Source organism: Festucalex cinctus, chromosome 9, assembly GCF_051991245.1.
Source record: "Festucalex cinctus isolate MCC-2025b chromosome 9, RoL_Fcin_1.0, whole genome shotgun sequence".
NCBI lineage: Eukaryota > Metazoa > Chordata > Actinopteri > Syngnathiformes > Syngnathidae > Festucalex > Festucalex cinctus.
The window spans coordinates 14,339,448-14,367,073 of NC_135419.1; the positions used below are offsets into that span (position 1 = coordinate 14,339,448).

The window sequence follows — 27,626 nt, forward strand, 5'->3', positions numbered from 1 at the left end:
AGTGTCTATTGCACCAAGAGTATGTTTCATAAATATTGTTGGGGCAAAAGGGTGTTTAGGAGTGACAGCGGCATTTCTTTTCAATAACACACAAGGCTGACTTCAAAATATTTCATTTTTTGCACTCTCACTCTGTGGCAACTGAGAGCTTGTTGAAAGACTGAGTGAAATGTGAAGATTCGCTTGGAAAAAAAACGACTTGATGGACCGACCGACCGACCGACCGAATCAATCAATCAATCAATCAATCAATTTTCATACAAAGATTGCAACTCAAAATGCTTTACAGATTAAAATAACATTGGGCCTAAAATCATACCCTGGGGCACACCACATGTGATTTTAAGCACTCTACAGAAGCAGATGTGCAAAGTTACCATAAAAGGCCTATCTATGAGGTAGGATTTGAACCATTTCTGAACAGCAATTCCAATGGTGTTTTAGAGAACTTAAAAGAATATGTGGCGCTCAGATCCAGTAGCTTTCCAGGTGCGTGTGTGGGCTGTGCGGAAAACAGGAAGTGCCTTCTGCTGCTGTAGCTCATCTACATATTCAGAAAATCTGCATATGCTTGGCTGTAGAGCGTAGTTATTCGAAACTTGAATTAGTGCCCTCTGACCTCTCCCATGTACGCAGCTTTCACAACGCTGGATGTTTCTCTTTTCAATACATTTTCTGTAAACGCTAAAAGCCTGGTTGATTGGTCCCGGAGATTACATATGGTATTGCAGTTCCTGAAATGTGCAAATGGAACCAACTTGCATGCTGGGTTCAAAGTAAATCTCCTTTCAGTCCTAATTTAATACCCGCACTCAAACTTGAGTTAAAGGACTCGAACATGCCAAAAGGCTTATTTGCGCCAATGAGCAGTTGTTGGACCAAATAAAGTGGATATTTATGAAGCACACTTTTGTCACTCCAACGAAGCACATCTATTTCATTACACTGTTTCCATGCAGCAAATCCTCTTAATCTTATATCAATTTAGTTCCAAAATGAATAAGTGAGCCATAGAGAGCAGTATGTGGCCATAACATTACACAGAATACAACAAATTGTTTTTGTAATGCTGCAACTTACGTTGTGGAGGCGGCTGGACTTGAACGATGCTAACTTTAAGAGCAGTAGCTTGTCTAGAGATGTAAACATTATGTGTAGGGATGAGTGGTAGAATTGTAGACAAAAAAAAACAAAAACGCATCGTGTTCAACTGATGTTGAGAGGGAAAGGAGTTTAGTGACAAAGAAAGTAGTTCCTAAACTGATCGAAAGCTTTACACTAGGGGTGTGAATTGCCTAGTAACTGACGATTCGATTCGTATCACGATTCACAGGTCACGATTCGATTCGATACTGATTAATCCCGATACGAATGGTCACGATTCGATACCGATTAATCCCGATACGAATTTATAAGTCGATTGTTGCGATTTTTTTTCATTCATAATTAGAAAATACTAATCAGTAAGCTTGTAGAGTGTAAGATTTATATGAAAATGTATTATTTATTTATCTGAAATTTCAGTCTTATAGAGGTTGTAATCTGTTTCATGTTTGAACAGCATTAAAATAAAAATATTAAGGCTTAATGTGCCGTTCATATAACATTCTTCCATGCTCAAGGTGTGAATCCTAAAAAAAAAAAAAAAAAAAAAAAAAAAAAAAAAAAAAAAAAAAAAATCGATTCTGCCGATTATTGAATCGATTCGAGAATCGCGCGATGTAGTATCGCGATATATCGCCGAATCGATTTTTTTTTTAACACCCCTACTTTACACAATGTGCTCAAGTACTCGCTCACGGCCGTTCTATTGTTAACGTGCTCTAGTTTCTTCATACTGTGAAATCTTCAACATCAAATGTGAAACATATTTTTTGGAAATGCCTCAAAACACTTACAAATATGAGAATTTAGGTTGTCAATGGACATCAGTGCTTGCGATAGTACTCCTAACATTCCGCTACTATAAAGTTTTGTGATAATTGAAAAGACAGTTTCATTGGCACGCCAATTTAACGGCAGCGAAACGGTAATGTCCACTGTTGATGGTCATAAGGATCGGTTTTAGTTGATATTGATTGAACTCCTTTCTCACCATAAAATTAAACTGTGTTTATTGAGCTGCTGTTTTTCACACTCAAATCTCCCCAATTGTTAAACTTCCAATTAAGCTACCCAGTGGAAACAACTGTAGCGAGATCATCCGGCCAGATATTTGCAGATATAATGGTCATTTAGGTTTTTTAAATTCTTCATGGCCTTCACAAGGGAGTCGGGCAAACTTCAGATAATTATTCTCTGAGACTAATTGCTGCTTTGGTCCTTTTGTAGTATCGGGGCATTATTTCTTTAGGGTGTCGACAGTTGAATGTGCGTTTGCCCTCTTCTCATTTCCTCTCGAGCCAATACGGGTATTTATGTGGAGAGCTGGGAAATCATAAATTAAGTAACGCTAGCTTCTAAATATGAACTCTCTCGATCATTAGCTGCATTCGATTGGACAGAAAAGCACATAATCATCTCTTGGATGCAGTCAAGCCCGAGAGATGTCGATTCTGTTGCATCATCTCGTCTTGAAGAGCCAGAGAGAAGTGATGGGAGAAAGCCCGAAATGATTTATACATTAATGGATACTAAGTTGCGTGACGGCATCTAGTTAACACTCAAATAGGAGTTTATTAGTAGTGACGTTGTTAGATGAAAAGGATAAAAACAAATATGACGTAAGAGATGGAAAATACCTAATAGTCATGAAATAGGGTCCTTTTTTTTTTTTTTGATAGTCCAGTAACTGGTGTTACCGCGCTATGATGACATCACCCATCAGCTTTGTGACACACAGATGGGCTATTGCAGATTGGGGTCATCCCGGTGACAGGCCGCTCAATGTGTTTAATCAAGCAAAGGCACACAATAGGGAAATGGACTGTGTAGAAAGTGCTGATGCATTGATTTATCTGACTTGCAGCCATAACAAACATGAGCTTGCCTGATCCTGACCACTTGTAGACCAACTCTCCCCAATAAGAGGCCAGGAGGGACCTTGGTCCTTTTTGCTGTTTGAATGATTTATGTTTCATCCTGCTGATGACTAGCATTTCTTTAATGCAAACCAAACAAACCTTGGAATAAAATAACCTCATATAGCCAGTGCCGCAGCATAATATCGTGTATTATCCCTCCTGAGGTTCATTTATATGGCAACAGCTTATTTGAAAGGCTTCAGACAACAACTCTGTCAAAAAAAATTTAAAACATGTAATGTACTGGAAGATCAATAGCTTCTTCAAGCATTGGTCGGAATTCAATTGAAATGGACCGGTTGATCAGTTTCTCAAATAGAAAAAGGGATTGCTTTCAAAGTCCAACAGGCAGGCTCTGCTGCACAACACGATTTTCAAAAAGTTCATATTGCGGCTGTACGACAGACTGTAAATCTCCCTTCATCTGCCAATATCCATCCAGCTTGGGAAGCTCTTCACAAAATCATAAAGATGAGGTATTAGCTTCTCAGTACTCCAGCTCTCCTTCACTTCCTCTGCGTCCTGACATTGTCGTAAAAGTGAGTAATATAACATAGCATTGTCTTTCACGGGACAGTAACTTTCCCAAGAGTGGCTTTCTTTGACCAGCCAGTGGAAATCTCTGAAGTGGACGCATACATTAGTATAGAGGATGGGATGAAACAATGGTAATATGATGAATGGGTTGCTCACACGTCCATCATCGAATGGAACTTAGAGGACGGGACACTGGGTAACCAATTACTACGATGTTTGCAAAGATATACTAGAAATGAGTTGCAAGATCAAACTGGATATCAGAAAATGTATTAACTGTAAATTTGAAAGAAGAAACAAAACAGGAAGTACTGTATCTTAACACAGCCTAGTTTTGGTTGAAAATGTTTGAATGTTATATGCTGTAATCCTGCTTTTTAAGCCTACAGAAAGCGACCGCTATTGGTTCATTTTATGTATATCTTTGAGTGTGACTATCAATGTATATTATATGGAATGAAAATTGGTTAGTTTTGGGGAAAATGAGATTTGTTTACTATAAACACTTGGGTACACTTTTACACTGTGCAAGAATTTCTGTTATACATTGTTTTTCCCCTAACATAAGGAATATAGAAAGTAATAGCCCGCGAGGCATGAGTTTTTGGAACATGTTGAAGTTGGAATGGTTTGAATCAGTTGGGAATTGTATAAGTAGTTGAAGGACAAAAAACGGTGGAATCAAAGGGTACCTGAATATATCCAAGAAATGCTGATTGAGTACAAACCCAGCAGGGCTCTGAGATCTACAGACTTGGGCGAACTAGTGGAACACAGAGTTCGAAGCAAACATGGTGAAGCTGCATTTAGCTATGATGCTGCACACAGATGGAATAGGCTACCAACAGAAGTGAAGTCAGCCCCGAGTGTAAATGCTTTTAAATCCAGGTTAAAAACTTTGCTTTTTTTCTTATACCTTTGATTAGGGACTTTTAAACAGCTTTAATTAAGTGTTTTTTTTTTAAATTATTATTATTATTTTAAACTTCCTTATGTTAAATGTTTTAAAGTTTGTTGAATAATGTTTTAAGACTGTTAATTTGTAACCTATTTTCATTTATTTTTCTTCCTCTGAATGTTAACTACTGTTTCTTGATGCTTATGTGTTGTCTTTCCTTGTGTAAAGCACACTGAGTTGCCTTGTGTATGAAATGTGCTATACAAATAAACTTGCCTTGCCTTGCCAATAATAACTGTAATATAGGTAGAATAGTGAACGCAGAGCTGGTTGGAAATGTAAGCCTGAAAAAGAGGGAATAACTGTCCAGTATTTGATTTCCAAATGGGTGAAAAATGACAATGGTTGAAACTTGGAATGATTTTTACCTTAGGAGAATTTGTTCCACTTAAAGTGCTGTATCATTCCCTGTAGCAATGGCTGGCTTGTTCCTGGTTTCCTTGAACGTCCTCTCGTCCATCTGCTGTGTTCTGCCTTTCCCAAAAAGGGTGTAGCTGGCGTCACTGATGCAACCTGCCAGGTTTCCTAATTCGTCTTATTGCCCCTCGACCCGGGCCAGAGGCATTAGCTCACCACAGGTCCTAATTGGGACATGTCTAATAACTGAGGTCCCCAGGGTGTGCTCTAATGAATCGAGAATATCATTAATGCCACTGTGACGGATATCGGCTTGCAGTTCTCCAGCATTTCACTTCCTCCCACTCTCTCTCTCTCTTCCCTTCATGGTCCAACAGAGTTATCCACAAACTCAAATCAGTTTTTAACAATTGATTGGTTTTGTCTGCTGGGTCCATCTGTTTTCCCACTCTTTCCGTTGCATTATTTACAGTGTTTGTCTAGGAATAAAGTGGGTGAGTAGCTGGGTCAGCGTCAGCGTCAACAGGTGAGTGGAACAAAAGATGAACGAGTGAGCAGCTGCTGTGCTTCATGGTGAGGGCACCTCGAGGCATCTATCTCTCGCTGTCTGCCACGCTGTCACGGCTCACACGGGGAAACGCCGATGGATTCACCCCGGATCTTAACCTCTCCCCGTCTCCATCTGTCTGCCTGTATGCTGCTAAATGCCCTTCAAAAAAGGGGGGAGATAAACTGGATGCATGCAGCGCCATCTGCAACAGAAGGACACGGGAAGATGTTTGTCAGACAAAACCTTAACTCAGTCTTTTTCTCTTTCTCATAAGTACAGCATGTACCGTCGGTCCGGTTGCAAGCGATACTCTTGTTTTTACAGTTATGTCAGACCATATGTATGGGATATATGCCACGGAAGAGGCGGGACGTTATTTTGCACATCAGTTTATTTCAGGTCCAGGTTGCGAACGCACAACCGAGGGGCACAAAGTCGGAAGCACAAGTATTTTTGACGCAGCCCACGCGTCGCAAACCGAACCGGAAACAAACTGATGTGCAAAAAAACAGTTCTGCCTCTTCCGTGGCATATACACCATTGTTCAACAGACAAGCAGGTTGGGGTTCAGGTTTTCCTTTTTAATTTGAAATAGCTTACGTTAACCTCCAGGATCACTTGTTGCACACTGGACAATCTTAGAATTCAAGGGTGTTTTTTCGCTTTTTAAAATCCATTCAGGTCGTGTCTGTCGCACTAGCTAGCTAGTGCTAAGCTAATCTAAGGGGGGGTTCGTATCTCCGATCCAGCAAGTTTGCAAACCTCCTTTGTGCTAGAAGCCAACAGCGAAGTAGAAGATACACTTTATTGGCTGATTGCTTAGCAATTTAATAAAATGTTCATTAGCCAGATAAACATTCCCATACATGAGCAAACACTTCCGGGTGTCGGGTCTCGAACAGTGCGATTAGTACACATGACAATATGCTGTGATTCATTTTCACCTGAATCAAAAAGTTAGAGACTTTACATTATTCTGATTGGCTGGATTTAGCATTTTCTGCAAAATCGGTGATCGGCTGTAATGTCTTAATTTGCCCAATTCATTAATGACATCATTGATCGGCTCCACAAAATATTTCATATTTATATCATTGTTTTTTTTTTTTTTTTAAATACATTTAAATTGACATCAATTAATGTTTTTTCGTTATTCATGGATTAGGCCAGTCTCTATCCCGCGTGAATGGTGGCGATTGACAGTGAAGTAAATTTACTCGTCAGTTCTTGAAATTGATATTTGCTCCATCTTTATTTTATTTTTTTTCCCCAAACTCACTGATCAGCCGAACAATCTTGGCCGTGAAAAGCCCACAACACTTTTTATTTGGCATTCGTTTTTAATGGCTACTTCAACAACTACTGTAACTCTAATAAAGATTGGCAGTAATGAAAATGGATGAGGGATGGATATTTGTGGCATTCAGGATAAAGATGCATTGACGTTTATATTTTTGGACGGGTGCTTGTGGGATTACGTTAGCAAGATAACCAAATGTGACTGGCAGAGGGTGTGATCAGCCGTGGCAAGCTCTAACATGGGAGGATTCTTGAGTGGAATGACAATGAAGAAAACGAGAGTCGGAAAAGACAATTGGGGAGAAGGAAAATCGGGAGTTAAAGCGGGGCGGCGCCGCGTGAAATAACGTGTTGACGCCACCCCGGCTAACGACCACACGCAGGAACCGAATGACCTTCAAATCTTTCGTGAGTCTTTCTTGCTTGTGCGTCTTTGCAAGTGTGCGCTTCGCGTGTTTACTGTCATGACTCATGCAGTGGCACCGCTTCACATTGATTGACAGCTCATCAATAAACATTGCACCTTGCATATCTAGCAGGCAAACAAAAACCGAGCCCTGTTAAAAGTCTTGGCATGGTTATAGCCTCCAGATGATGTATTCTATGGAGGAAAAATATAATGGTAGAGCTCAATCCAAAAAGTTGAGTTATATGAGCCATCACTAAACATTTGACATCAAGGTAAACTATACTGCAGTGCCCTGACCTTGGCTGTAATAGAAGCAGCACATACTTCTTTATGCATTGGTCACCAGCATAGACAATTTAAATGTCAACCAGGCCCGAGAGGGAAGAAGCAGTGGCAGCACCTCACTATATCAGATTGGAAGACATCCAACATGTCTGACATTCAGTCTCACTGGTGCCTTTCCTCCACGAGTCTAGTCAGCGTGACTTGTGAAAAAAACACAGCATGTGTTGGTGGTGGGGAACACAAAGTTGACCCGAGATGCACTCGGTCAAGGCTTGTCGAACATCACCGTCAAAATGTTCCTCACTGTTGTGTTTTGTAATGTGGTTTCGGGTGGTGGTGATTTGCACTCCGGGGGGGCTGGTAACGTCAAACTGAAGGCACACATGCGCAGGCACGCAAGCGTTTGTCACTGCAGGGGAAACGTAGCACATGGTGACGTAAGAGGAACACGGCATTGATTCAACGCCATGTTGAATCAATGCCACTTTTCGTTCATTTCGCCAAGTGAAGGAACAGGGTCACATGTTTGAGTTTTTGGTTCCCTGCGAGGAATGGGATCATGACATGATCTAAACTTTACATGTTTTAATTTCAAGTAACTAACTAGGTGGAACTTGTGGCTAGCACGTTAACCACACAGTCAAAGGTTCAAAATCTCAGCTCAGACCCGCTTCCTCATGTTTGTCATGTTCTGAGGTTGGATCCCAAAAGTGGAGACACAAATAAGATTTTAACTCTTTATTCGCATAACATCGAGAGGCGTAGAAGAAACTTGATTAGACGAGAAACAACGAGAATGCATCACGAGACGCCAAGCCCCCTTGGGCTGCGGAGATGCACAGAGGAACAGTGGTAACAGAAGCAGTAATCAAACACACACTCCTCAGTTTGCTAGTTGCTAGGCAATTCATATATATGTGTATATATATATACATACATATGTTCGTCTCTGTGTGCCCTGCGATTAGCTGGCAAACCAGTCCAGGGTGTCCCTTGCCTACTGCCCAGAGCCAGCGAGATAGGCGCCAGCACACCCCGCGACCCTTGTGAGGAATAAGCAGGTGAAGAAAACGGATGGATGGATGGATATATATATTCATGAAATGTGTATTCATGTAAATAAAACACTAAGTTGGAATAGTAAAAAAAAAAAAAAAAGCTTTGAAAACAAAGAAGAACAGCATAAATCAGCTCTTCTTACTACAGTCTTACTACAACTCATCAGTGAAATTTTTGCTTAGCAGGAGGATAAGCTGTGGAGAAAAATAAAACAAAACCTTAACATACTAGAAACAAATGACTGCAATTTTGGAATCAGCGTGCCAATTTTAGTTTTAATTAACGTAAAAATCCAGTGATCTATCATTGTAACATTTGTAACTTGCTTCATTTGTTCTCAGGTGGCTTGTTATCACCAGCATTAATTAAAATAAACATTGTGCATCTTAAAGGTGCTCAAATACACACATTCTCAAATGAATTGTCATGCTAAAAAAAAATTTAAAAAAAATTCCGACCTTCCCGTGGAGGCATCATCTAAATGATATTCAATATGCGGTTCATTTGCAAACCAAATGATGTGGCACGATTCCAGCTGGGTCGCAATTGCTGTCAAGAGTGGGGAGGACCCACAACACTGCAACCTAATCATATGGAATAGCCTGTCACGGATCATGGAGTACAAATAATGCTTTTTCTGTAGGAATAAGACTGGAGCAAATTAAGCCCGATTAAATAGTAACAGGTACTGTACGGTCGGACGTGATATGATGTCTACATTATGGATGATTAGAAAGATGAGAGGTTGGGGGCCATTATTAATCAGGGGTGGCCGATATGTGGCTTTGAGTTTCACTTTTTTACTTAGTCAAGCAGCAGGTGGGAGTCAAATCAGCGTCAGTGCCTTGATTATCAATCAGGCGTTTCACTGTCTGTTATGATTCTCACAAATCCAGTTCAGCATTAATCCCAAACGTTTGGATTGAAAAGATAGATTGTTGTTCTACCGGCACTTTCCTCAAGCAGGTGGATGATTGACAGGTGCTTATGTGAGCAGTTGTGGCGTAATTATGTGCGAATTCTGGGAGGTCGTGACAACTGCTTCTTGATCACAACTCTCTTGCTGAGGTAACAGGTCGAGTTGACTGTAGACGGGACACAATAATGACCAAAGGCACAAAAAATATAAAAAATAAAAATAAAAATAAAAAGTCCCCTTGCTCTCACTGTTTGATGGATGAAGATTCAGCTTGTATTCTATAACGCTTCACTTATTTAGCCCATTATAGCAATAAAAAGTTAATATTTTGTCTATAATTAATTTGATACTTTCATTATTTTTCAAGTACAATTAGTATCTTTCAAAACACATTTTGCAACTTGCTGTCGACTGAAAATGACATCACAAGGGGTCAGGTAACCAATCACAGGTCACCTGTTTTCTCGGTTTGGTCATGTGACATTCACAAGCTGAGCTGATTGGCTATTCGAGCCCTTGTGATGTCATTTTCAGTCGACAGCAAGTTGCAAAATGTGTTTTGAAAGGTACTAATTGTACCGTATTTTCCGCACTATAAGGCGCACTTAAGAGCCTTCAATTCTTTCAAAAGCTGACCATGCGCCTTATAATCCAGTGTGCCTTATATATGGATCAATATTGAACAGGTCTCGCTATCAAGACGCTATCGGTGACGCGCGTGCGCAGAAGATCCCGCCATCTTGGATCGCTAGCTAATACTAATACTTTACCTCAGAGAAAATAACAAAACAGCTGTTTATTCATTTTGGGAGTGAATGGAGTTGTCGGAAAGCTGGTTTGTAATCTATTAATAAAGTTTGACTGACATATCTGACTGTTTTGTTGACGTTCCCTTTAGCGCAGCACCATCTAATGGATGCATAACGTAACCGCAGCCTCTACTGTAGCGCCTTATATATTGAAAAAGTTTTAAAATATGTCATTCATTGAAGGTGCGCCTTATAGTGCGGAAAATACGGTAACTTTGTCCTAATTTTGTCCTTTAAAAAAGAGACAACACAAAAACACGTACAGATTGAAATTTGATTGAGAATAAGGAATTCAATGACACAGCTACCTTATTTTTTTTCCTCTAAATTCTATACTATAATTTTCAAAAAGTATCAATATCTGCATCGGCGATACTGGCCCTGTATTTACTTGGTATCAAATCGATACCAAAATTTGCAGTATCGCACACCACTAACATTAGTTGCTGGACCTTATCCATCTCCAATAAACACTCACCCATGAGTTCACCCATGAGTGGTATCAGCAGTGTGAAGAAAGTGACTGAAACACGGTCCGATGCCTTCTCATTGGAGGATAAAGAAAGCACTATTTTTTTTCCCCTCTCCTTTAATTGACAACAGCTTTCTTCGGGTGCTTAACCGATAAGACAACACCAAGTGTCCTTGTTCTCATGATGCAGACACAATTTAGACACCGAGATGCCGAGTCATGGTCGCGAATAAAGCTAGCAGTTGTTCCCACTTTCCACATCGCTTTCTGCATTTTTGTTGATAGCGCAAAAGAGAGAAAAAGGAATCTAGGGGCACGGATGGGGTTGCGTCCTTCGGTCGCAATTCAAGCGTCTCATCACGTAAGGTACAGTCGTGTCCCGCTTATCTCCAACTTGGCTGCAGATCAATAAGATGTCACCTGAAGCATGGCCGCTAATACTAAACCTGCAGACTGCATCGTTTGAAGGTGTCTTCATCACTGCCTCTCTCACACCATTATATCCTTATTTTACTTTTTTTTTTTTTTTTAACCCCAAAGGCGATTGGGAGTGACAGTCTCCAGATGTTTCTTTTCATTCATGTTGCGCGGCGACAAGATGTGGACCATCTTCGATTGTGTCCATATTACTCATTTCAGTCTATGAAAAGTGAAGATGCTCACTCAAACTTGTTGAAACGCAAAACAACTAAGCAGCAGATGAAATGCCAATAAATGTTCCAAGAGGGGGAAAAAAACAAACAAACAGAAGGTCATCTATTTTCAAACGTTCAAGAAGTGCTTGAAGGTCTTTAAATTGAACAGAAGAGAAGAATGCACCTTATCCTCGGCTGGCAAGCTGCCACTCTTGTGCGCCTTTCATTTGGCCACTGAAAGAAAATGCTCTCTCAGATAATGGCGCCCAGTGTCAGATGCTTTTCCCTCCATTTAAAGGAGAATTACTGGCTGTTAGAGGTTGCTTGAAGAGGGGGTGGGGGGTGGGGGGGGGGGCAATGCTGCTTGCCACACTCTTGAACATACAGAGAAGATAAACCCAGAACGATGGAAGTCGGTTAATATATTTTTGTACCGCATGATTTCAATAATTTACTGGCATTTAATGGCAAATTAATCACACGAGCGGAAAAATATTTAAACCTAATACAAATATGGTTGTATCTTTTACTTTATTGAGACAGTATTTCATAGTAATTCGAGATCTATTCGAAGTTAAAAAATATACAATGTATAAGGTCATTTTTCTGCCACTAGATGGCATTAGCGTTTCATGCTGTGCATATGTGGCACCAACAGGCATTTTTCTTTCATATTAAAAGCTAGTTCATTTCAGATGATGGATGGATGGATGGATGGATGGATGGATTTTGAACATGAAGTAACTTGTGCACATTTTTAAAATTGTAAATTACAAATTGACTCTAGTCTCCACAAATCTATACATTATTATTCTATCTATTCAGTAATATCCATCCATCCATTCATCCATTTTTTACCGCTTACTTCTCACAAGGGTCGCGGGGGTGCTGGAGTCTATCCCAGCTAGCTTCGGGCAGTAGGCAGGGTACACCCTGAACTGGTTGTCAGCCAATAAAACCCAAAAACGTATAAATACATTTTTTAATACTTTGTCCTGCACTCCCAAAAACGTATTTATAATTTATTTTAATTTTATTTTTTTTATACTAGAGCATACAGAAGGCTTTGACGCAGCTTCTTACATGAAGAGGTCTCTTAAAGAAATAGTAGTTATTACAAACAATGGGCAGCAGGTGGCAGCAGAGTATACGAGATGAGCCAGTGGGCATGTTGCAACAAATTATTTTTCCCAATGTTTTCAACATGTTTGTGTATAATGAGTAAACATAGCTATATTTTGATGCTAATTGCTGCAAAATGGAAACAGATACAAATATATATATTTTTTTCCTGATGAAAGAAGAGACTAATCTTTGTTTTGGTAGGTTCCATGTTTTTTATTCTTGCAAAATCCGTCAAAATCCAGTAATACAGCTGGGCGCAAAGGGGGTTGCTTCAGTGAAAATGGCTGGGAGGGAATGAGTTAATACGTATCACTAAATTGTGTTTTGGTAGCTCCTTGGCATAGTTTCATACAGACCCGCATTGTCATTTACTCGGCTCTCGGTTCTCAAAGGGCTCTGAGAGGACCCATGTTGTCCACTTTGAGAGCTGTTGCAACCTAGCTAGCGGCAAATGCTAACTGGCACTAACGAGTGCGTTGTGTTCTCGAAGTAGGGAAGCAGTGGTGGTGCTTCACAGTCCAAATGGCTCTTTAAAACATTGTGTAAATTAGCTGCCGTGACGCACACTCAGGAACTTTTCAGTTAAATGCACTATTAACACGCTAATTTTGACACCCCTAATATACACATATACAAACGCAACTCAAGTAAAAATATTGAATAGGAGCAGTGATTTGGCCCTGAAAGAGTTGAAGAGTGACAAAGGATTTCATATTTTAACAACTAACGATGCGTCACAGCGCCTTTTGTATCTCAGAAATGAGGCAGGAAATTCTCCAGTGAACACTAAGACCCCAGGAGAACAAGATCACAGATAATATGCAGCACACAGTTTGAGCTGCTTCGACTAACCCTGGAGCAACGTTGCATAGTGAAACATGCTTTCGTCACAGTATGAAAAGTGAGAAAAGTCGTATTTAGTAAATCCCTTGGAAACTACATTTAGATTATTTGATCACAGTGGCTTTACTTCAGAATATACATAGAATTAATTCTGGCCTTCGATTGCGGCCTGATGAATACGCTTGTTTGACGGGCTGCAATAATGACACATACAGATGTTGTAATTCGTGGTTAAACATGTCAGTCAAGACGGTACAATTTTACCTGAGACTACAATAAAGGGAGCAACCCATTAGCAGCTTTATCAGGACCCAATCCAGACATTTACATCAATCATTTGCAGATTTCTGACAATTACACATAATGAAGTAGCTGTAGAGTTGAAAGCAAATTTCACCAGCGCCAAAAGCTTGATTAATAGCACATCCTGCAGGCTTTAAGTGCACATTTAGCCTGAAAGCAAATTTTGGAACATTGACATATTAAGTGCCTTTGCCTCAAGTCTACTATGTTAATCGCAACATCTCAAATATTGTATTTTCGTGGGTGTCAAAAAAAAAAAAAAGTCAGACAACTTTATTCCATGCAATGCAAAAGCAAAGCAAATGTTTGACAAAAAAGTTGCAAGTGAACAAGTATCCATTATCTGTTTAACACCAGTTTAATTGGCCATGACTGAACTGAGACCACTCCCACAGCGGCGTGGCACTCATACCTGATCTACAGAATTACCAACATGGGGTCTAACCTGCCTCTGTGCAGTTACCGCACGTCACGTAGGAATGACGTCGTAAACAGAATCCACATTTCAATTGGAGATGCATCATGATGAAAACTGTAACAGTATCATCTGTGAATATAACCTCTGATTTGTGCTAAGAATAACTTGCAGCCGTGTAAGCACTTTTATTCAAATATGTGATCTGCGCATAATGTGTGACGTAAAAACCTTCATGTATATTTTATGTGATTCTACCTTTTGTAAATGAAAGCTGCTCCTCTTTCACCACCTCATCTCTCGTTGGATTATAAGGTCAGCAAAAACTTTTTAGAGCTATTCTTTCCCATTGTGAAAATGAATAGTAAAAAAAATGTGCAAGATGCAGATATGCTTTAGCTTTCAACTCAAGGTGAACGCAATATCCTCGAGTGTCTTTCAGCAAGTGACTTCAGACAAGGTACCAGCTAGAATGCTCATATGAAGAGTTGTTATTGTTTTGTTTTTTGTGTCGTTTCTGCAATGTTCAGTCTGTCGCATCTCAAACCTCGTTCTGTCCAATTGATAGACATCCATCTCAATACAAATGACAGCAAAGGATTAAATCAACCTCTTCTGTCACATCTCAAAATACTTGGTAAAAGTGAAGCAGATTTCGATCCACCATAGCATGACTAAGCAGTTGAATAGGACAGGTTATAAAAAAAAAAGGAGAGAAAAACGTACCTTATGCAAACGACAACACAAGCACTCAAAACAGGGACGGCGGATCAATCACAATTATATATATTTTTTAAGTCATTGGATAATACTCTGGCTTCGAGAGACAAGGATTAAATGAACACTGGAGCTAATCTCCGAATAGCCCTGAAGGCGTTTCGTTTTTGAGCACAACGTGTGTGATGATGAACAGGTGACGAAGTAATGATAGCTCGGAGAGGGGATGAATGGATCGCTGGCGGGTACGCAGGTGAGCAAACAGCAATCTTGCGGCGGAGGAGGAGCGGCAAGGGGATCACGGCGGGCGGACCAAAGTAATAACCAAGAAAAGCGAAATGAATTCTTTCAGGTGGAATCAACCTGACAATTACGGATGTTGTCAGGATAAAGATGGAGGATAACGAAGACATTTCTGGACACAGCTTTCTTTGCTCGCGAATTCCAAACATGTTGCGCCTTCTCCTTTGTTCACCGAGCCTTATATATTGAGTCCAGCCCTGGGGGAAGTCTACAGTCCTCCAAAATCCTTATTGGCCACGTTCCAATACTCTGATCATCACAGTGAATGTTTACCATTGTTTGTGTCTATTTTAAGTTATAACATAAGCGATTCTTAGCACTAGTTTTGACTTTAGTTAACAAACGACCCTTTGTATGAGTTTTTCAAGCTATGCACATTTGTCAACATAAACTCTGCCTCTAGGAACGTACATGTTTTGTTATGCGACATGTGCATGTATAAATTTCTAATGAAAACTCTTTGACCGCCAAAAGCTAGGGTTGTGCCCAAAAATCGATTCATAAAAGAATCGAGATTCTCATTTATTAATCGAATCGAATCAAATCGATATTAATATCCAAAAATCGATTTTATTTAAATTAGAAATGAAGAAGAAGGGGAAAAGGCAGTTGTAGCCCACATGCTGTTTTTGTGGAAAAATGCACTTACAATACAAAATTGATAAATGTTAAAAATAAAAAAAATAATAAAAATAAATAAATAAACAAAAAAAAAGATACTTTAATGTCTGTATTTGTCATTTTGTCTTGCAAAGCAGACTGGAGTAGATCATAACAATGTTGTGCATATCTGTAAATTGAAGCAGAAATCATTTGTCAATCAAATCATTTTGAATTGAAAATCGTTTGAATCGAAAATCGATTCTGAATCGAATCGTAGACCCAAAAGTCGTAATCTAATCGAATCGCGAGACAGTCAAAGATTCCCAGCCCTACCAACCTACCAAAAACGTTTAATGACGTATGCTAAACTCCTAATAAATACCGCCATAAGCGTTAATTGATGTTTACTACGTTTTTTGTTTGTTTGTTTGTTTGTTTGTTTGTTTTTTATGGGCAGTGCAACATCTTGTGCAGCTCTGCCTTGTCATTGGGGTTGTGAAATCCCAAAACTCTTTTCAATGGGCTCACGGTGACATGACGAATCTGATGAAAAAGAACGTTTTCAAGGATGACGTGAACGAGAGCGTCACTAAACAAAAAATATTAGCGTCAACGTCACTGTTGTGCACAATATGTATCTTTTCAGAAAAAGCTTGTCTTCTCTTTGTTTTTCTATTTTCGCTTACTAAAGAACGGAATAACCCATACGGAAAAGACATAGATAAAACTTATAAAAAGCAAGTGTGTTGTGCTTAAAGGATTATATATGATTTACTCCTGAAAGTGGCCACTTTCGCATTCTTTTCATACACATATTTCTAAGTATTAAGTATGAAACATATAAAAAATATGTACGTGAAATATAAGGAATGACTATGGCAAAATATGCTTTCCATATATGTTTCATGTAAGCTTCACAGTATATTCATCATATGTCCGACATAAAAACATATATTTTTCATATATGAATGTGTACCATTATATATATGTTTTATGTATATGAAATATATCTGTTTTGAAGGGAAACTACACTTTATGTATATGTTTTATGTATAAAAAATATATCTCATTTAAAGGAAAACTACACTTTATGTATATGTTTTCTGTATAAAAAATATAACTCATTTAAAGGGAAACTATACGTTATCTATATGTTTCATATAGGTTTTTTATATGTCAATATATACAAGATTAGCCAAAAACATATATGGGAACAGTATGGGCCAAAAGTTGAGACACACCTTCTCATTCAATACCTCATTTTCATGACTACGTATATTGTAGATTCTCAATGAAGCCATCAAAACTATGATGACAACTATTGAACACATTTGGAGTTATGTACTTACCAAAAAAATCTGAAAATAATACAATAAATACAGTACATAAATAAATAGCCACCCCTTTCTCTGATTACTTTTTTGAACATTCTTGGCATTCTCTTGTTGAGCTTCAAAATGTAGTCAGTCACACCTGAAAGGGTTTTCCAAACAGTCTTTAAGAGTTCTCAGACGTAAGAATGCCAAAAGTAGTAAAAAAATAAATAAATAAGTAACCAGAGCAAAGGATGGCTATTGTTACAAATATATAATATATTATAAAACATTGTTTCTGGTATTTTACCTTTTTTTGTTCAGTACATAACTCCACATCAGCTCATACATAGTTTTGATGCCTTCAAGTGAGAATCTACAAAGGAACCAACCATTCATGAGAATAAAGCAAATGCATTGTAAAAAAAAAGTACATTTCTACCTTATAAGGTAGAAATGTACTTTTTTTTTTCTAATGAAAGAATGGAATCCAATCTTTCATATGGTATCCACCATGTTTATGTAGTCATAGTGCACAATATTCTGAAAACTTACTGTCGGGGTTGTTTTTCTGATAACGCTTGGCAGTCAGAGTTAACGTGGCAAAAATGTTTGACTGTATGGGAAAAAAAAGACAAAAACACAAAAATCGATGCCTTCTCTCTGTGGCAGCAAACTGTTGTGTGTGCAGCCGGAAGTTCCACAACAGAACTTTCACCCCCACACGCGCTTCTTCCAATTACAATTCTCACAGCGGCCGTCAGATTTTTGATCGAGGCAAAACATTGACCCTACGTATGAAATATAGAGTATTTATTGTCTTAGAGCTGATCCGTACAGTAATTCTTGTATTGGAACATCTCTTTAATTGAAAGAAAACAAAAAAAAAAAGACATAAAAACAAAAATTGATGCCTTTTCTCTGCGGCAACAAGCTGTTGTGTGTGCAGCCGGAAGTTCCGCCTACACAAACATGCTTCTTCCAATCACAATTCCAACAGTGGCTGCCTTAACTCATTTGTTCCCAATAACGTGTAAATAATTTTTTTTAATGTTTTAAGTGTCCCAAAGACGTATTTATACGTTTTTTTTGTTTTTTGATGCTAGAGCATACATAAGGCTTTGACGCAGCCTCTCAACTGCAAAGAACGGTTGCAGAAATGGTAGTTATTACACAAACGGCCAGCAGGTGGCAGCAGAGCAAAGGAGATCAACCAGGGCCATCTAGAAAAAAAGCTCAATTACTTACAATTTTAAATAAATTTGTGACAACTGATGAAACTTAGCTCTCTTCTAATGCTAATTGCTGCAAAACGGAAACGGATAGAAACATACTTTTTTTTCCTGATGAAAGAAGAGACTTTAATCTTTCTTTTGATAGGTTCCATGCTTTTATAGCAATAGAACACAATATTCTGTGGGCCTTGCAAAATCAGTCAAAATCCAGTAAAACAGCCGGGAGCGAACGGGATTGCTTCTGTGAAAATGGCTGGGAGTGAATGAGTTAATGTGGGAGTGAATGAGTTAATGTCACGTCGCAAAAAAAGTATAGTCATAACATGTAAACGATTTAGGGGCTGGATCGGTATAATTGCTTTTCCATTCATTTCAATGGGAAAATTTACCTCGATTTTCGAATGTTTCGAGTTACAAATGGGGTCACGGAATGAATTATGTTCATAAATTGAGGTTGCATTGTACATCTCACAAAAGCAAACGGAAAAGCGACGCGGGCATGTTGCTGACTGCGACATCATTTGGGATTTTATTTCGCAACGTCACAACACAAGATTGCTTGCATGACAAATGACTTGGCATTTTGAATTCCATTTGAAAAGTAAACAATCAGGCGACACACATTGGGTTAGATTTTGGGGAAAATAATACAGAAGCAATTTTAAAACAATGAGAAATACACAGGTTGCATAACCATTTCCACCAAACAATGCGTAGCCCCCCTGACAGAAAGGCAAGCCTGGGCACATGCACCCATTCCATCCGAGGGAATAATGTGGAAAGGCTACCTCTGCATATGTATGTAACGCAATTAGTCTGCTAGTGAGTGACTGGCGCCCCTTGGGTGGGATAAAACAGGACGGCCTCTTTTGGTCCACCAAGCTGCTTGGTTAAATATTGATGCCCCTGCCTGGAGCTGTTTTCCACGCTTGTTTCGTCAGACTGCAATGTAGCCACTGGCTGGCTCAACCACTGCGCTGGGAGTTTTGTGAAAGGCCCCGGAGGTCTCAAGCAGCTCACTTACATGACAGCTGCCAGAGTCTGTTGTTTGACGGCTGAGGGTTTAATGTACTCGTCACTCACAAAACCTACAGGGCGTGCGTCGAGTGCAAAGTCAAGACGTGTTTTCTTGCAGTCTGCGGACGTCTGGGCCAGTGATTGTGAATTGACTCACTAGTCCAATTACGACTTTCCAGTCTTCAATATATGTTTTTTAAACATCCATGTTGAGAAATAACCTATATTTCCTGTTAGCCATGTGTGTCATTATTAGGCCTGTTAGATTCTTACAGTATGATAACCATGAGCAAAAATTTCACAGTATTAAAACTACAACTCTAAAATGACCCTTTTTGAAATATTTGGGTAAATAAAAACATTTTTCCCGATTGAAAACAATCTAATTTTAAAACAAAACATAAAATATTTAGTATAAAAGAAACATGTATCATGCTACGTTTAAATAAATACATGTTACAATCTTCTGCTGTTTCAAGTCTACCATGGGCTACTCATGTAGTCCTTGGGGCTAACTAGTACCCACTGGCACTTAAAAAAAAAAATAATAATTATGACAATGCACATTAATCTGAGCAAAAATCTGATTTTGAAGTATCTTGTATTGCTCATTCCCTCGTACTCCGTTACGCGCAAAGAAAGAGAATTAAAGAATTAATGTTCATAACTTAAATTAAAGCTTATTTACCCCATTGAGCAAGCAGCCAATCAAATTGTGCCCTGCAAAGAGGTCCCCTCAAAAAAGAACCTGCTGACAGCCAATATTAGCAGTTATTGAAAACTTCGGTCAAACCAGTAATTGCTCCATGCTTAAGTGACACATACAGAAACCGTCTTTTCAAATAGTGCTTTTGTTTTCACTTTAATTTTTGGTCATTATTTATTTGGTTTGAAACATCTTTGATTATTTTATTTTTTTTTGGCTCTAATTTTTATTTACTAAAAGCAGAATTTGTAGCATTTCTGTCTCACCACAAAAAAATTCTAAGTCAAAACGTTTGCTCACAACTCCCACAGTCCAAAATCAATAACTGCATGAAGACGCGAGTGTTAATGATCGCTATTGTCAGTTTCCAGCTTCTTTTTTTTTTTTTAAATGGTAAAACACAAGATAAAAATAAATCAACTAAATTCAGCCAGGGTACCATTTTTGGGAGCACCAATAAAGCGAGCAACCCGTTTAAGAAACTCTTATTTCCCATTCAATATATTGTCTTTCTTCTTTATGTCTGAAGAAAGATTTCCCTTTGAGGGAAATTCCAATATTTTTGTGTGGCACAGTTTGAAAATGAAGAAAGCACAACAGACCGTATAACCGTGCGATGAACTTCCTCAACTTCCTCCTCAAGCACAAGTGAGTGGTTGATGAGTTCCTGTGAGAGGGAGGCGGGTCATTGTAAAAACTCACAGCGTTCCTCGGTTATCTTTGCCTTTTTGTACTGGAGAATCCCAAGAGGGGTTGAATAAAACCATGACTGATGAGATCATTAGCAGATTTAATAAGACTTATCATAAAACTTGGATAACAGTTGAAGAAGCTATTGTAGATTCCCCGGAGTCAAAAATCGTTCTTGGACAGATCTCAAGATCATGACTTCAATCTACGCACTAGTGACTGAACAGTCGATCTATTTCAGCTCCCTATAGAAAACTTGTGATGTTATAAATTTGGCCATACATAGCGCAATATGTAATGTGTCAACGGAAAGAGGGACCTGCCTATGCTCACTGTGCATGTGTGATAGTGGGAAAAGTCAGAGCGAGGAGTTGAAAAGCCCTCGTGTGTGCAAATGTGGAAGGTATTACGGCAGACGCCATTATGAAATGGGACGGATGTGACAGGAACAAAGTCACTCTCACAGCAGGAGACTCCGTGTAACTGAATGAATAAACAGCAGGAGAGGCGAGTTGCCCCATCATGTGAAAAGGTGTGTGTAGGTATGTGCGCTTCTACTGGCCGACGTCGGCGTCATGAGCCATGAATTATTCTCATCATCCATCCGGTTGTACTTTATGTTGCTCTAAACGGGATTTATAATTGTGTACTTCCCTATCTGAACATTTCCTCACTACACTGTGAGTACTGTTATCCTCCCACTTCCACTAGTCTGAGTACACCATCGTACAAATAATGCTCCATAATGCAACAGCCCTGAAATAAATCGACCCTTCACTCGGTTCGGTTTATTTTCAATTTATAAATGTTGATTCATCCTGATGTTTTTGTCTGTAAGAATTCCAGTGCTGATGATGAAACAGACCACGTTCTAACGACACATTTTTTCCAATGCCTTGAAATGCCATCAGATCCCTTAAAATTGTAGTTTTATTTACTATTATGTTAAAGGAACATAAGACTTGTGAAAAACTAACCAGCTATTCTGTGAAATGGTTAATTTGAAGTCTTCCCTGAAAAAAAATATGCCAATTTATGTTGAGCAATTATGATTTTATAGCACTTTTTATGAATATTTTTTTGTTAAGTACTAGGGATGTAACAATAAGGGCAATATCGTGATATCGTGATATTAAAACTGCCACAAAATCATCGTCGCCATGTTCATAATATTTAAAAGAAACACATCTGTTAAAAAAAGTCAGGTTGATTTCCATTTGTGCAGTTCTAGCACCCTCTGGTGGCTAGTTTATTAGTGCAATTTAATTTTCATTTGGGATGTTTTGGCCTTCTGTGTTTAAAATCTATGCTAATTGTTAGATGAAGAGAAACGTAATATGCTTGTGAAGCGAGTCAATATGTGGGGGAACCGAATGTGTGGGTGCATTAACAAGTAAGCACCTAAATATTGTTATTCGAGATTGTAAGTGGTTTATATGCACTGCTGTTTTGTACGAAAGCATAATATTGTGCTTTTATTTTTTTTATATGAGCTCTTCATTTTTTTTTCACAATATTGTGACCTTTTTTAAATATCGCCAACCCCCCCACGATATTGTGATAATTATCATATCGTGACCTTCATATCGTGATAATATCGTATTGTGAAGTTTGGATATCACTACATCCTTATACTGTATCGGGCATTTTGGACAGTCACGTGATCATCGTGACATATCGTGTGCTTAAAATACACATTGAATTACATGGAATGAATGACAACAAAGAGGAATTATCGCTTCCCATGGTGGACATCCAAGGTGGAATTACGCCTTACAACAAAGAAGCACTTCTTCAAAAGCAGTACAGCCACGGAGGACAGGGCAAAGATTTGATTCCAACCAAGAGCTGGATAAAACTGGCAGATCCAGCCGGCGGCGAGTCGAAGTGGAGGGTAAACATCCGGGTGACTTGTAATCTGCTAGGCTAAGCTACGTTGTGTGCTAAGCACGCTTTAGCCCACATTAGGAGCGCCCACCCCACATCGAATGACATGAAACCGGACGTGTTGAGGACTTTACTCTGAACAGAATTGGCACAGTATTTGGGATCAAAGACGTCTTTTTCTCACCCATTACGTCAGCAAATTCCAATTGAAATGAACGAAGACGGCTTCCGGTTACGCATGGGATACGTTACGTTAGAATTCTGATACTTAATCGGTTTAAAATAAAATTCAGGTAATAAGATGCCAGATATATTTGCACTTTTATTCTTTGTACACAACGCCTAATCCAATACTGGAAAATGATTCATAAATGTTGTATCGCTTTAAGGTGGTGTTCTAAAGGTGAAACAGTGGCTTAGTAGCAGTCCCTTGAGTTCTGTCAGAGTTCTCTTGGATTGATGCTGTTTGCTGTTTTGGGGATTAATGTTAAGACTTTTTATCTCACTCCCACGATCCACATCTGGCTTCTGGTTTAAGAAAATAACATGAGATACTGAACGACATTTTCCCTGCATTTGTGTCATCCGGTCTCAACCATCCCTCTAAAGTACCGTTGCATTTGACAAGACTCAAACATTCACAGCCTATGTCAGAAATGCATCTCCCGAAGTTAGTAATGCATCAGTCGATCAATGTCATAGAGGTGAGGCGGCGAACCACCTCCCGTCTCGTCTCGTCTCTCTCTCCTTGGCAAAAGATGTTCTTTTTATGTTGAGCACAGACCCTGACGCTTCTAAATGAGAGGCAAGATTTCAGACTGCCAATTACTTCAAAATGCAGAGAGATCCAGGATAACAGCCAATATCTGCCGGCTCAGCCACCTCTGTTGCAAATAACCCCAGGGAAAGCCAGCCAAACTTCAAAACCGCGTCGAAATGTAAATTACGGGACTAAGTTTACAATAGAGCAGAATTAGACAAAGACCTTGTGGAACTTTCACATGACCTCTGCGCATTATTTACAAAATACTTACACATTTTACTACTGAGAACTGTAACAGCAAGACTGCACGAGTCACTTGACATTTATTTTTTGTTGCGGTATTCAATGGCAATTAAAATTATTAACTGCCATTAAAGAGTTGTAGTGAAGTCCACCTTTACTGTATCTAGTCCAAGACAAGTCCGAGTCACAAAGGCCCAAGTCTAAGTGAAGTCTGAGTCCACAAGATCTGAGTCCAGATGATTTCAAGAGTAAACCATAACACAAAAACACTATTCACACAACCAAAAAATGAGAGAAATTTCATTGTACTCAACACTCTTCTTAGATGGCATAGAACCCAATCAGTATTTTAGCTAACACTGGCTATGTTGTTTGTTAGCAAACTGTGCTAAAGTTGCTGCTGTGACGCTAACAATATCTAGACATTTTTGTTGTGCCTCTGCAAGTGTCGAGCAAAATGGTGCCATGGTGGCGTATGTGTCCGAAATTGTCTACAGAATCAACAGTTTGCTATGTTTTTGTTTTTTTTGTTTTTTGTATCTGTTGTGGCTAAACCCTAGTTCTCAATGGTTAGAAAAAAACATGTTCTAAAAGAAAAATGCATAGTGGTGGTCAGGTTAATCAATCAGATGGCTTGCTGGCCCGGTAGCCACGGTTACCGGGTGGACAACCTCAATGCCGGTTTATTTTGATTTAAAAAAACACTTTATTTCAAGTTTCTTTTGAAGGAGGGTGCAAATTTTCTGGAATCAAAACTTAATTGGACTCGGTTGAGTTGTCAAGAAGGTTGTGCGAGTCAAATCTCTGACAACAAAAATATGTGTCGAGTCCACAGCCCTGGTTCATAAAACGTTCTAATAACCATGACAATAACCCAGTAGGAAACGTTAGTTAGTGTATTTTCTGTATGACTGGAATGTGTAGTGTGGGATGTACTGTTTTTTTACAACAAGATTTTGGCTTCCAATCTTGCTTTTGTCCAGGTACTTTGGCTTCCTCCCAGAGTCCAACAAGACTGTAAATCCCTGTTGAGTACCCCTGCTCTAAAATGGGTGTGAGTCATTGTTTGTTGCCTCTTATAGACAGAGGGGCTCCGTTCCAGAAGTGTCAGGCCTGTGACTGGTTAGTATTCAGTCCAAGATGCACTCCTCACTTACAACTGTATATCCGATTTGATAGACTTCAGCTTCTGGATAGAAAATGTATGTTGTATGTCGGCTACACTTCTCTATTATTCTATGAGAATCAATGAGGTTTGATGGAATATTAACCAATCATTTGAAACATCACTCTAGAATACATTCTTATTTGGAATAAAGCTATTTTGCAATCCATGTAAACATACACACTGTGTATACGAAGCACAAAACAATGGCTCCCATTTGATTGTGTATCCCGCCGTCTCCTGGCGACCATTTTGTATTAACACCGCCTTTTAATGAAAGAAGGTGCGCGACTCTGCACTATTGACTTAAGCAGAAGGTCAGCTGGAGACCAAAGTGTCCCTGTGATGACCAGGCAGGGCTTGTGAAGGGAAGAGCCAAGCGTCTCGTAATGGCGAGAGGCGGTCTTCGGGAAAAGGGCAGGTCAAAGCCTTCAGGGTACGTGGGCTGCTGAGCTCCACGTGTACTGCGCTCATTTTTTCATTACATCGTGCTTATTAGAACTGCCCTCAGGCAGCCTTCCAGTCTCACTGGTGAACATTTATTTTTCTAGTTGATTACATTTTGACATTAACTTTAACGCGTCCGTCTTGGGTACAGAAACGAACCACAGTTTTGTTTGTTTCATCCGGCAGAGAAACCACAACCATGGTGGAAAGAATAAAACTCACTTTGGCTTTGCAATAACACGTTGATTTGAGGGTATAACGTGGCAGTAATTAGCGTCCGCCCTGAGAGGCGGTACCAATTAAACAGGGTGAACAATTCTCACTGGTTTGGGCACGCTTGCTACATCGGGCACATTCGTCTTGTCATTGCAATTGGTCATGCTGGGCTGTATGATCGATGATGTGACAGAGACGTACCGGGTCTCCTTATGCCGGTATTTACACACCGGGAGAAGAGAGGAGGCAGCAAGAGCATTTGTAAAAAAGAGTGTCTGTCTCTGTTGGTGACCAGCAAGAGGTGGAATCTGACTGGTACCGTGGGTCTGAAAAATAAACTGGTGTATAAAGGCCATGTAGAAAAAAGTCCAGATCAGACTGTCCTTTGGTGTATAGGGGGCCCTTGAGGACTCAATAATGACAACAGAGAGGCAGCAGGATCCCAGATCCTGACAAGGCATAACTGGACAGGCTCATAAGAAAGGTCAGCATTGTCCTGCAGTGTCCCATGGAGTCAACAAAGGAGGAGGGGGAGAGGAGAATGGTAGGAAAGCTATCTTTGAACAACAACTCCCACCCGAGGCAAGAAACCATCAAAGCATTCAGCAGCTTATTCAGTGACATCCTCCTTCACATCACCCGCTGCAAAAAACGAAATCTTAACTAAGATATAATTTCTTAAATCTAACCTAAATTTGGCTATTTTGCTTTGACAAGTTATTTTTTATTAAAATGAAATTGTCAGACATGATCATTGTGCTTATTTTTAGATAATTTTTACTTAATGATCTTATTTGATCAAGCAGTCTTAGCCTTGAGTGTTAAAAGCCAGTTTTAAGTACCATGAGGCAACAAGCATTTTCCATATTTTAAGATGACAACTAACCAACATCAAAGGCCCTGAACTGGGGTTTCATAACATGAATTTTCTCATTTTAAGATGTTGCATAATAGAGAAATAAGATAAAAGGAAAAATTACAAATATGAAAACAGACAAGTGCAAGTTTGTAGTTTTGTTATCTTTACTAAGCTTATTATTCATCTGTCCAATATTCCGACATCTAAATTCAGTGGTCTAGTGGTAGAGTGCCTCCCCCGCCTGGGTCAACTCAATTCAACTTTATTTATAAAGCATCAAAGACAATAAAAATGTGACCTGTTACTTCCCTGATTGACATTCAGGCAAAGTTATCCAAGAGTAAAAAAAATACATATATATTTTAAGAAAATTTCAATTTATTACATCATGGAGAAAGTAAATATAACTTGTTTTTTGTATAAAAAATAAATAAAAAAAAACTATTTTCAAGATCACTGTGGTTGATATGGTAATAGTATTTTCTTATTTTTCTAAATCTTACAAATTTAAGTAAAATGTTCTTGTTCTGTTGGCAAATAATTTTGCTTATTTGCAGTAATGATTTTCTTATTTTACGATATTTTTTCTTAAATCTTCTACTGTACTTTTTGCCTTACAGCCACAGGTGTGATCGTGAGTACCACTATTGACATATGCATATATAAACTGCTCTCAAAAGCATGTTAGCATTAGTCACGTATAATTGTCACGCCATTAATTTTGATGTTTTCATCCCAATTGTGTATCGGTTACATGATATAGTCATCAAATAAAACATATAGCACCTCTAGCAATTTAAAAATTGCTATTGAAAATAGTCATTTAGTAATTGTCAGCGAGGTGGTACTGGCAATAAAAGGAATATTTGTGGTCAATTCTGGTGGTGCTTTGCTAGCGCTACTTGAGTCTGGAGGTCTGCCAGTGGAGCTGCTTTTTAGGAGCGAGACTACATCTGAGGGCACAAAATTGGTGGGACAACTTTTGCTGAAAAGTCATGTCTAAAATGCACCAAGCAGGTTTGTTAGAAAGCATCGCAATCTTAGAACGTAACAAGTTGTTTTAGGGCTACAAGTTCAGTAATGATAATTTTAATAATCTATTAACTCTTTTACTGCCACACGTTATCAAAACGTTATCATTCACGTCATCCTTGAAAATGTTCTATTTCATCAGATTTCGTCATCTTTCATTGCAATTTGATACACGGGCAGCCCATTGAAGAGATACAATGCTGCCATCTGGTGGCCATAGTTAGTGAGTGTTTTTGATTCCACAACCCATTAACCAGGCAGCGCTGCACTTAGATGTTGCACTGCCCATTGATTAAAAAAAAAAAACAAACAAAAAAAAAACGTAGTTGACGTCATTTAACGTTTATGGCGGCATACATTGTGATTTTAATAATCGGGATTAAACGTTTTTGGCAAAGAGCTAATCTGTTGATTATTTCGTTGATGAATCAA

The 27,626-nt window shown here is 39.0% G+C and overlaps 1 protein-coding gene across 5 annotated transcripts in view; it reads right to left on the reverse strand.

Annotated features, from left to right (window-relative positions):
* The window catches only part of LOC144025567 (uncharacterized), a 162,341-nt gene that overhangs the window by 14,129 nt on the left and 120,586 nt on the right, over positions 1 to 27,626 (reverse strand). For all 5 annotated transcript variants that reach the window (XM_077531765.1, XM_077531764.1, XM_077531763.1 and 2 more), the window contains one exon: positions 4,887 to 5,627. The gene's annotated coding sequence lies outside the window, so the exon portion shown is untranslated. The remainder of the gene's footprint in view (positions 1 to 4,886; positions 5,628 to 27,626) is intronic.